Genomic DNA, 12752 nt, shown 5'->3' on the forward strand with positions numbered 1-12752 from the left:
GATATTAGAGAGTGATTTAGTGCACACTACTTATGCTGCTGCAATCGTTGCCAAACAGTTACATCTACAAAGAACAGTGGACACATTCAAGCTGAAATATAATGTTAGGAGTGCAACTGTTCCAAAATCATTCAGATATTATGTGCTCTCCAGAATCGCTCCAGATGTAGATTTATGGAGAGATTAACACTGTTAGAGAGTTTTCATGGACAGTAGGAGGAAAGCTCTCCATTGCTCCCTCAAGGCTTGTATATCAGGATTAAGATAAGGGAATTCTGAACAAATGAATTGAAAAATATAATGAAATAGGAGGTCAGGAAGAGGAGACAGAAAGCAGTAATGAATGGATTATAAACACGTAAAGGCAGAAAAACACTCAAAACCCCTTTCACCAATATTGGATTTGGAGAGTGGGCCATCTAGTAGGCAAATACATTCTCTGGTCAGTAAGAATGGTCCCGATAATCCAGATACATTTCCAGAGTGGGTACAGTAGAAGTCAGAATTGGATACATCTGTAGCAGTCCATCTTACCTCTCCCTCTTGTCTGGATGTGTTTCCAATTCTGCAGGCTAGAAGCACTGATGTTATAGGCTGTACCAGTAATGGAGTGTACTTTTGTGAGAAACAAGGTGGATAAATCTTACTCGGATAGTTTCCTGGTAATTACTGAAGTTAACTCAGTACAGGAATGCAATACAGATATAAATAACTGAGCAGACACACATTAATAAATGTACTTACGATATGCAAAATGACCTGCCCACAGTCTTTCAAGGCTGCATTTCAGTAGAATATTCACTACAGCATTGTATAAGGCCAAAACAATGATGCCTAAATATTGAGGACAAAATATCATGACGGCAATTGTATGTCTATAGGTAAGTATAGGTTTACTTAACTTCACATATATGTACCATAGTGATATATATCTTCAAGGTACATATATCTAGAGCTAAGAATAGTAAATCTATACTTACCTATATGTACTACCTTCACAATATTTTTTTCCTCGATATTTAGGCTTTGATATTTTGATCCCCTCATTTTTTTTGTCCTTGATAATACAACCTTAGAGACAAAGTTGTATTTGGATCTGACAATGATCACGGAATACATAATCAGAAAGACATCACAAAGCTACAAATTAAGGAAAACGTAGTAAGTTGTAACTTAAATAGAAGTGTCCAGTGGACATAAATATATTTTGAATTATTGCAATATTCCTAGGTTGTCTCAATATATAAACGAATTAGCACACACCGACTCATAAGACTTTCCCTCTATTGATTTCATTCAGAGCAGGACTGGCCGTAGCAGGCACGGGCATTTTCCCAGTAGGCCAGAAGGGTAGAAGCTGTTTTTTTACCTGTGGGGGCCACTTTTGTTACAGGGGGCTGGTTTAACAGCTCTAACAAATGCGGCAGTGGTGCTTGACACTAGCATCTGCCACAGTACCCCCCCCCCCCCCCCAGCAGGAGCTTTTTGGTAGCACCCCAACCTACCCCCACCCAGAGGGCGATCAAGCGGGATTGCCACGGCTGGTTTATGGTCCCAGTCCAGCCCTAATTTCATTCCACTAAGTTACTCCCTTTCATAGAACAAAATGTTATCACTTGGACTCGAAAGTAATTGCTGACCTTGTTTATCATTAAATAGGAGTATTTGCTCCAAAGGAAATATGGTTAGAAAGAATAGAGGGAGAAAATAATTTTACATTGATAATATGCCCAGCATATCCTCTGAGACTGCATGTCATAATACATTTTCCGTACTTAGGGATGTCCAATGGTTCTCCAGAAAAGCACTTAGCAGTTCAAAGATCTGTTAATAACATATGCCTGCTGCAAATGGAGGCAATGCCGAGCTGTCACTAGTACTGAACAAGCAAAAGTACTGGATTAAGGGTAGTTAGCAAAGGCTTTAGTGGATGATTCAAGGAATGAGTCCTAACCTGCAATCAACTAAGAGGAGTAAAGAGGTAATAGAGATCCTAACTGCACCAGGGTGCAGTTTATTGACATAGAATATGATAGGACTGGGACTTTTAATAAGAAATGGAACATGGGTGACATCTCCCTATCATATGCCTCAGTTTATAACTACCTTGGTTTTTGGATTGCAAATGTGGGGCTCCTAGCTACTATCTGGCCACGTACAAAAATAGAGGAGCTTCAATTATATTTTTACTTAGCAGATTATGTGCAAAGCTTGAAAGCCCTAAAGTAGATTTAATAAAGACTAAGGGCCTGATTTAGATCTTGGCGGGACTGGTCCCATTGTCACTTTTCCAGCAGCCTTTCTGCCCGCCGCCTTGGCGTACTGCCCGCTCTATATAGATGCTGGCTGGCCACTGGAGGAAAGATCACCTCAGTCTCCACCAGAATCTTTCTACCATGTCGACGGCATCGGAGACAGAAGCTGCTGTTGGAGGGAGTCCCGCCAAGATTCCTGCTGCCCTGATAAAGATGTTCCTTACCATTGAGGCAACTGTGGCATGGAAACCTCCAAGCTTGAGCTGGTGGAATGGAAGAGAATGAGGTGAAAAGCCCACCTTTTTCAAGGTCCCACCACTGATTCCGTCTTGAACTCCATTGTCCAGGTCCATTGTGCTGCTTCTGCTTAACCATGACGCTCAACCACACCATTGTCGCCAAGGTTCTGAAGTAGGCCTTTGTGATGGGTGTGGGTGTACAATCAATAGTGTGTGTATGTTGATTGTGTGCAAAGCTATTTGTAAAAATGTATGCAGTACTCATACTTACATATACATATTGACAGATACATTACTTGTGTTGAGCAGATAATAAGTTGCCCTTACCTTTCTCCACACCCCCATGGCCTCACTCTGTCAGGCCACTGCCTCCAGGATACCGCAGGCACAAAGGGAATATACAAATCCTTGCCGGCAGGACGGTTATGGGGTACTATTAGCCAGTAGAGACCGTGTCAGCGGTCTCCTGACAATTGCCAAAACATCTAAATACTGTGGGCACACCACTGTCAGCCTGATAAAATACTTGGGACCGCCACCACAGCAGGACAGTGGTAGTACCGTCAAGATCTAATTCAGGCCCTAAGCACCTGATTTAGACTTTAGCGACGGAGTACCTTCTACGGCAAACAACACATTTGGCTGCCAGACTTTAGCAGTACTGTCCAACTAGAACACTGCTTTGCAGTGATGCTCGGTTATTGGTGATCATACACTTTAAGCTGATTAGGAGAGGCAAGTCCTCATTTAAAGTTCAGGCAGCACAAGCCTGGAATTGTCTACCTTTTTATCTTAGGGAAAAGCAGAATGAAGGGTGTTTTTGAAAAATGATAAAAACACATTTGCTATCTATCTGAGTAGCATCAGGACACGCTCTGACTAGATGAGTGCTCTGTAAATTCTGTCATTTATTCTTTCATCCTAAAAAAACCTACCAATATGTGAAACCTTCAAATGGCCCCTACACCATGGAAGGAAATCACATGGTGAGGTGGTCCTTGTTTTTGAAAAGAAAGTTGAAAGTTTGACATACAGCTCATCATGTTGATGGAGCCGTGCATCAAACTTTCAATGTATTTATAGGAACTGACTTGACAGCAGTTTATGGAAGTTCAAGAAATGTCCGCTGGGTCGGCTGACAATTCTAAATTTGGCGGGTGGGGTAACCTCGCCATGGTGGGAATATAGTAATCTGCCATGACGAAGGTACATACTCCATCTGCCAAAGACAACATCAGGCCCTAAATTACTTTCATTACTCATATAAGGACAGAAGGGCCTTCCTACAAGAGACTCAACTTTCCTTGACTTCATTCAATGCTTTGAATTTCGGAAGTCTAATTAATCTACCTGGTCGCACAAGCCAGAGCCAAACACTTTAAGAATTGTGTCTACTGAGGCAGACTTTGTTCTAGTAGGTGGCCTTTGTGGAGCTTTGCTCTTGGGGTCTAATGTACAAAGGTATTTTGTGGTTGCAGAACTTCAATGTGCAAAATTTGTTTCCGAAGTTGCTGAATTGTGAATTGAAAGGGTCTGTTTGGGGCATCTCTTATAGTTTATGATTCCTTAAACCTTGTATCAATTGTGTACAACTCTAATTGAAAGGCTTTCCTTTTGTGAAGGTTCACAAAAATATCTTTTAAGAATAGGCAGTGATCCATTAGTATATAGATCAGTTTGCAAAATTCCAATGTATTTGGAAAAAGTTGGTGCGTAAATTGTGACCACTGCATTCTTTGTACATAAGACAACAAATTAGCAATGCTTATAATTGATGATAGAAATAAGTTCAATGGCACAATTTGGCAAAAAAGGTGACTGTTTAAATTGATGGGCACAATATTTGATAAAATCACTAAATCGCTGGGGGTCAAGGAGGTCTAGCAGAGTAATATTTGCTATACAGCCTTTTACAAGCTGGTCAGAGTCCAACCAAGCAGAAGCTGGTGGCTGGGTATGCAGATAGCACATGACATCAGCCTACAGTATGAAAGGAAAATGGGAAGGGTATTTGGAAGGACTTACAGCCTCTGCTCGGTTCTGGATCACACCACCATTTTCAGTGACAGGTAGCGTAGCCTTAAGCAAGATGGCGCTATTGCCCTTGCATTAATGTGATGCAAAATGTGTGTGTGCACTGCCAAACACACTGTTTCGGCAGAATGATGGGATGTTGGTGACACCAGTGTGGGTGGGGAGAAGGAGCAGGGTCTGTCTTGAGATCCTAAAATTAGAACTTGATTGGGGTGGACTGGATCTCCTGGACCTCAACCTATATTACCTGGCAGGCCTGTTGCAGAACACTGCTCTAGGGTGTAATGATGGTTGCAACTTGGAGAATATATTGCTCACTGGCTCTACCATAATTGCTGAGCTTCCCAAACTGCTTATGTGCCGACGTAGACGTCCGGCGGGGACCCTCTTTATTGTTGTACAAATGGAGCAGGCATAGGATAAAGCTGTCATGCAGGTTCTGAGATGTTCGTCCTATGCCAGGCTCCTCCAAAGGTATAATCTCCCAGCTAACTGCAGCCTTTAAGAGCGATAAATGAATATTGCACTGAAGCATACCTCCTGGGATGAGGAGTTGGAGTCCTGACTTGCAGATGGAAAATGGAGGAGGGCCCTGGTACAAATGCACGACATAGACAGCAATGCCCGTTTTAAACTTTTACAATTTTATTACATATATAGAGCCTACCTACACCACAGCTCCTGCATAGGGTCAATATGATGCGCCCTGCAGGCTGCACTCAGTGTGGTGCATTTGTGGCAGATTTTGAACATATTGCATGGTACTGTATGCAGTTACAGACATTGCGGGTCAAGGTACTGCATAGAGTGCCAAAGGTTGCCACAGAGATCACAGACTGACACTGCCTGCTGGGACAGCTTCTCTTCACAAGAGGGTACAAAAATGTGTATAGATTTGCTTAGCTGGGATTCGTGCTGGCACAATGGCGCATAGCCATACACTGGGCTAGCCCGACCCCCTAACTAAATCTAAATGGCCCGCTTACTGCCAGGAATGGGCAGCAGAAGAAGAATGCCGGCTCCAGCGGGTTCACACTGATAACAACGCAGAACGAGATCTTGAGTGTTGGGGCAATATGTTGGATGGCTCGGGCAATCAGGCCACTGACCTAAGAGACGATTTAGACTCTAACTCATCGGAAGGAAATGATGCAGCCCAATCTATATTATCAGGTGCTGTACTGAGCTGGATGAACAGGCCGACCCCCCTACCTACTCTCCTCTGCACTGTCTGCCGCATGTGGGCTCTCTTAAGAGGTATGGAAGGTTCACCCATATGCAGTAATCCCCCTCCACCACATGAGTACGTGTGTCTGAAGGATGTGTTCTGCTCCTCTTGTTTACTTGTCCCCACCTGGCAGCCCCCCCTTCCAGTAATGCGATAATACATGATGAGGAAATGCTGCACTGTATTGATATATATTGTATTAAATAATGATTAAAAAGATTTTCCTAAAAAAATCCTATAAACCAGTGGAGGCTGGACTGTGCTGAATCCTCAGAAAAATGGCATCCTGGTCATTCAGTCTTACAGTTCAACATAAAACCAAGAGTACTTTTATGCAGCAGTGACTAGCCAAGATAGGTAGGGAACCATTCACATGCACTTTAATTCTCCTCCAAATTTTAAACCCAGGAGCACTTGGAAAGTGTCTCAGAATTAAACTAGCGTTAACATGAATAGCATGAATCTCTTAAATAAATGTTATGCTATTGCAGAGATTAAACACGGGAGAGAAAATGGTGTTACATCAAATATTTATTTAAAACGATGAAGGTGCCTGGAATGATGCGGTTGACCTGCTTTTTAATAACCGCAATCCACAGATACTTACAATTATTTTGAACTAGCTTCAAAGAAATTAACACAAAAGAATGTCAACAAATGAAGCAAATATGGTAAAAACAGAGAAGAATTGTAACCAGTGAAGTGTTTAAATTAATGTTATTATTGTGTAACCAAATCTATATTGCTTTTGTTATGGGTTTTATTTATCATCCAATAAATTTGAAATGTGATGAATTAAAAAAAATATACAGAAATATAAGCGCTTATAATATCAATGTTATTGCTTTTCGGGAAGGAATACAACTTTGCCACTTACATTTTTAGTCAGAATAAATTCCCAATTTAAAATACGAATATTCTAAAAATGTTCTCTTTCTATTACATTAAGTATATTAGTTTCGTTTGTTACTATTTTTAATCAAATTAATTAAACAAAATTGCACACTTCTAACGCCAGAAATTTTATTTATTTTTATGGCCTGATTTAAAGTTTGGCAGAGGAGTTACTTCATCACAAACGTGAAAAATATCCTGTCCGCCTGATTTCAAGTGCATTGTATCCTACTGCAGCCATAGCAAGGGGGGTGGGGTATCTGTCACGTTTGAGATGGCGTAACCGTCCACCAGCATCTAAATCAGGTCCTTAGTCATTATGCATACCAATTATGTTTACACCTAAATGGGTTACTTCCTTTGTGATTTAAATACTCTATTGTTCACCCCTATATTACTTTTGTGTACACTTCAATTAAAAATCTATTTCTATTGAGCACGCATTCATTTACACTTCACAGAGGGCACTCAGGCAACAGAGAAACAATGGGGCATATTACCAAGCAATAGCGATAATTATCGCTATTGCTTGGTCAGAGACAAAAATGTAGCGCTGAGCTGCGGCGATTTTTATCGCAGATAAACCTTGATATTACCAAGGTTTATCGCAAATGCGATAAAAATCGTCCGCAATGCATGAATATCGCTGAAAAGTCCGCGATATTCATGCATTACCGAGCTAATGCTCTTAGCCATGTTATCCACCCCCATTGGATAACATGGCTACGAACTGCTCAGGGCAGGTGTTAGCTTTTGGAGATATTCGCGCTTAGCGCGAATATCTCCAAAAGTTGGTAATAGGAGATAGCGATGTTAGCGACTGTTTCCAGTCGCTCACATCTTGGCACGCCCACTTTGCATGTCATTAGTGATAAATATCACTGACATGCAAAGTGGGGCCCAAGATGGACGATATCTCCTACTAGCTTTAACTAACTGGTGTTAGCGACAGCTAGGTAATAGGGAGATAATTTTATCTCTGCTTTCTTAGCTTTTAAAGCCAAAAAAGCGGAGATAAACCCCCTTGATAATATGCCCCAATATGCTTAGGAATTCTTACAGAACCAATAAGACTGACTTTCTCGCGTTTTGCTCAATTTAAACATTTGAATATACTTAGAATTGTACTTTTTTTGCACAATACTGTTCACTGGGGCATCACAGAAGTAATTTTCCCTCCTATTTCTGCGGGCTAACAAAGAAGCAATTCCTAATCAGCAATAGGATAAATAGGATATCCCACAAGTAACCTCAATTGTTCCTGTCACTGAGGAATTTAGTTGCTCCTTGGAAGCATGAGTCTTTGCAAAATGGGCTTATAAGGGGACACAATACTTTTACAGTGTTAGATTACACAGTGTCCATCTAGAAAACATTATAGGTGATGGTGATTGCTTAAAGACATTAGGATCGCTGAGATGTGTTTGAACAGGCACGGTCAAATTAGATATTTGTGGGAATGTATTTCCCAGTCTAGATACATGTAAGAAATGTATATTCTGGCTGATCACTCTGGATACTTCATATTTTTTAGGCTGGATTTAATCTCAAGTTTCACTCTGACTAATGAGCTAAATAGAGGCTGATATTCAGACGGCCAGTGTGTGGGCTCTGACTCCTAAAACATGGCGAAAGAGGGCAATACCCAAGACACAGATCTAACTTTGAAGTAAGGCCATAGAAACTTGGAGCAAGAAGTGCAATAGGAACATACAAGTTAATTACCACTTGTGAGATACAGCATATATTTACACAACCATCAGTTCTAACTGTAAAAGACTCCCTTCAGGCCTTCCGTTGTAACATGACTGATTGGAGGTCATACACTGCAGCAGCATAAGCCAAAACAGATCAATTTTTACATGTAAAAACAAACTACTTTTGATCATTAGCTCAGTCACCCCTAAGTGTACCTTATAATCTATGAGACTGGATGCTTAATGTGCTACTTAGGAATAGTATGCCCTTACATTGGCTTGCTCCATTATGCTATTTTCCTTATAGTAGCTACTGTGGCTTTTCTAATGGATAAGGCCTGTTTAGGATTAAAAGTCACCTTTTTATAATTCAGCATAGAAAAAGTCGACAGACTTCATTTAAACATTACTTATAATATTAATCAACAATCTAATTCAGAGATAACGGTAGATGATTCCCAAATATAGTGTCACTGTGACAATTAAACCCTACTTTATGCTGCCTCACAACTTTAACAGCAAATATTTTATTCCTTCTAGGCCCTTTAATATGGTGTGAAATGCCTTTTCTGCCTAAGGACAATAGCCCTGGCTTTCTTGCCTAAATCATTGGGATGAGTAATCACTGACCACTTAACCTGGAATCTAAGAGAGTGGAATGGACAGATCTCATCACGAAGGACTAAGTTGATGCCTGTGAATTTTCTCTTGTTTATACTAAACTTTTTTCATGCGGGTACATTAAACACTAAACACTAACTTGAAGAACACTTTTCGACACAGCATTTTCTCCTACCCTCTTTCTTTTTCTCAGAAGTGGGGTAAACCTCATTCTATAATGTTTCAAGGCATCCAGAGGGTCGACAAGGATCCTAAAATGTTGGAAGATCCCAAAGAAGGTTGATCTGGAATAGTAAGCCAGAGAGCAAACAAGAAATTGTGAAAGGTTGACAGCATGGCCTGTGAAAAACATTTGGGTATGAGGTTAAATGATCAATCAGTCACTGCTTCAGAAAGTTGATGTTTGGTCACTTTTTGCCTTCCAGTTTATTCAGAAAAGGTATGGGCTACCATTGCAAGACACAAACTTGGCAGGTAAGAGTTCCCGAATTGTACTACTCTGAGCTTTTTATGCTGAAAGTACCTGTCTCATGAAGCCCTACCCCACAACAATGCTCAGTCTGTCCCTGCTGGAGCATTTCAAAATCCAAACCTGTGCTTAAGTCTGAAGGGACAAAATATTAAAGTTACCCCAATGGCACAGAAATGTCTGTGGAAACAATATCCTGCATGGGGTATTTATACGCAAGAGACATAACTGCTCAGATGAGATGGAAATGGAACGAACTTTCCAGGAAACAGAAATGAGATTTCTACAGAGAGGCTACAAAAATGAAAATGTGAAATCAGGCCAAGAACGAGCAAGGGTATTGTCACGAGTGAACACCCTGATTAGTAAAGAAATGAAGGAAGAGGACAATACCATACGGGTAATACTAACTTTAAGCAAAGAAAATTACCAAGTTGTAAACACACTTAAACTCCCATCCAACTAACAGACAGCAAGACATCAAGTATTTTTGCTTAGTAACTGTACCCCAAAATGTTAGAGGGGGAACCGAACACTAAAGTTGAGAAGACTAGAGTCCAGAATGATAATCCGGTTCAGAACTAAGACCCCCCCATGGCCTCAATGGAGATGAGGAATTGTATATTCACTTGTGAAAATCTGAAACCCACAGGAACTGGATGATCAAGACAATATAATATAGGGAAGCACCATCTGAGATAATGAATTGAAAACCAAAGAGCCTAAATTAGCAGTGATCTAAAATATGACTAGCACCGAGCTATGGAACAAATGGATGACACTAAACCCGATAGGTTGAACAAGATGGACCCGGAGAATTACATTTAAATACCTCAGCTATGGTGTATATAAAGCAATAGAGAAGTTATTAGCACTGAGCGAAAACAAACAGGACCACCATGTGCGAAACACTGATTAATAGTGATGGATTTCTCTTGAAGTTTGAAAGTGTTAATAAAGCTTCATTTGAATAATCATGCAACAATGCATGATAAAGCTTCCAAACACTCATTAAGAAATTGCAACTGGGAACTTATGCATAGAAAGTATTATAAATGAAGAGCCCTCTTGGGATTTGTTTGACCTCTAGATATATTGTCAACGATTTTGATTCCCACCATTTAGAAAGTTCTGCACGCTTCAATTTATCCAACCTTTTCAAGCGTGAAATGACATCCACTGTGTCAACGTCTTTCTGAGTAACCTTGCTGGTTTTAGGTCTCACCGCCGTGTCATAAAAGATGGATAATGCGGCTTCCTCCCTCGCCCATACTTTGTCTTTCGACATGGTGTTGTGCTTTTATTTATCCATGAGAGTGAGTCCTACTCACTCTTGCAAGAACCGCCAGTATCACTGCTTGTAAATCAATGTGAAAGCATTCCCTTTTCCTTATCGCTTCGTTAAACGCACGCTTACCTGGGTCTCAGTATGGGGCTCCGGGTCCCCCAATTCGCCGTCTCACCACTCAGCGATCCAGGCTCTGCTTCGGGTCAACCCTCTGGTGCTCAAGGCTTCCTTCGTAGTGCGAAAAGGTGGGCGGCAGTCATTTGAAACAAAAGACATGTGTGCCAAGTTGAAACTACCACAACTCCAAACCAAAGGGGGCGTCGTCCGAACAGACTAACTCAGCAAAGTCCGTAATGAATTCTCACAAATTCCTTCACCAAAGTACTGGATGAAGACGCTGTGTCTTGCTAAATAAATAATGTATTTAGTCAGCTGCTGGACGCATTTCGCCTGACCTGCAGGCTTGTTCTCCAACAGTGTGAATAAAGTTTGCCACCATTTTAAACACCACAATACAGTGTCACATGATCGTAACAACAAAAGCAGTGTACTAGAAGAAAGACTCGTAGTTTTCCGCTTGTCTTGACAACAAAGTGCGACAAATGTTGCTGTATATGCCCACATTTACAAAATTCATTGGGTCATTAAAATTCATTACTACATTTACCAAAAGTTGGCAAGTGCAAAGATAATTTCAAGCCTCTTGTGGACGCTATAGACTAATCCATAAGCATTAAAAACCACATAAACACATTGGCTCAATGACCTGATTTTAACTAAGCAAATTAAAGGGCAAGTGCCCGATTGAATGCTTGTACGTTTACATTGGCAAAATATAAACAATGAATACGAAACGGAATAGATGATACTTGTGGTTATGCCACCCAATTCCAGTACATATGACATAATTTGCATATAATTAAATATCATATATTTATATATATACATATATGTGCTAATCCAGTAGTCTGCCTGTAATGCCATATGCCTGCCAATTACTGGTCGGTATCAACCGTGGCAGCAGGAACTACAAATTGTTCCAAAAAGCTCCTTATTAACCCCTTCGCTGCGCCGGCTATTCCGCCGCAGCGCTAGGGGGGGCGGTCGCGTGGCGGTCCCGTGCTTGTGACGGAATCGCTCCGTCACGGCTCGCGGGTGAGCTGTGCTTGTGACGGAATGGTTCCGTCACGAACCCGCTCGCCCATTAATTAGTAAGCGCAGGCGTGGAATTCGCGCCGCGCATTTGCGGCGAGCGAGCCGTGACGGAACCGTTCCGTCACAAGTACAGCTCACCCGTGGCTTGTGATGGAGCGGTTCTGTCACAAGCATGCAACGGGTTAAAAAGGAAAGGAAGGTGGCACACCAATTTAAACCACAGGTGATTTATTCAAAGCACAAAGAACAACGCGTTTCAGCTGAAACAACCTTTGTGAAGTTCCCATACTGCTGTGAAACATACCATTAAATACGTTATCATAGAAATAGAAGACGACTTCAATGCATGATGTAAGTAATAATCACGATAAGAGTTGATCTAAATGAAAATCTAAAAAGTCTTAAGGTAGAAATTCATGAGCAATTATGTACAAGAATACGTAACAAATGCATTTGTTTAGCGTGATCGCAAGATAATTGAAATTCATGTAAGGCATTGTGCCCACCTCTCTTTACATGAATATATATATGCACAAAACCCTTTGCTCCAACAGGAAATAAGCAGGTACACAACGCTTGTAGGATTACGGCTTCTTTTCAATGAAAAGGGTCCCTGGTCACCATGCAGATGGGAGAGAAACGTTTCATCTGTGAAACAGCCTTTATCAATAATATATTTTTATATTTTCATATATATATATATATATATATATATGTATGCGTATATAAGCAAATAAAATAAAACTGAAAAAATAAACAGATAATACTAGTAGATATTTTGAAATAACTTTAGGAAAAGTATTGGTGCCACTCCAGTTTATGCATCAGTAGGGAAAGCTTAGGTTAAATTTACTATTCCCACTCTAAGCAGG

Source organism: Lissotriton vulgaris, chromosome 8 (assembly GCF_964263255.1).
Source record: "Lissotriton vulgaris chromosome 8, aLisVul1.2, whole genome shotgun sequence".
NCBI lineage: Eukaryota > Metazoa > Chordata > Amphibia > Caudata > Salamandridae > Lissotriton > Lissotriton vulgaris.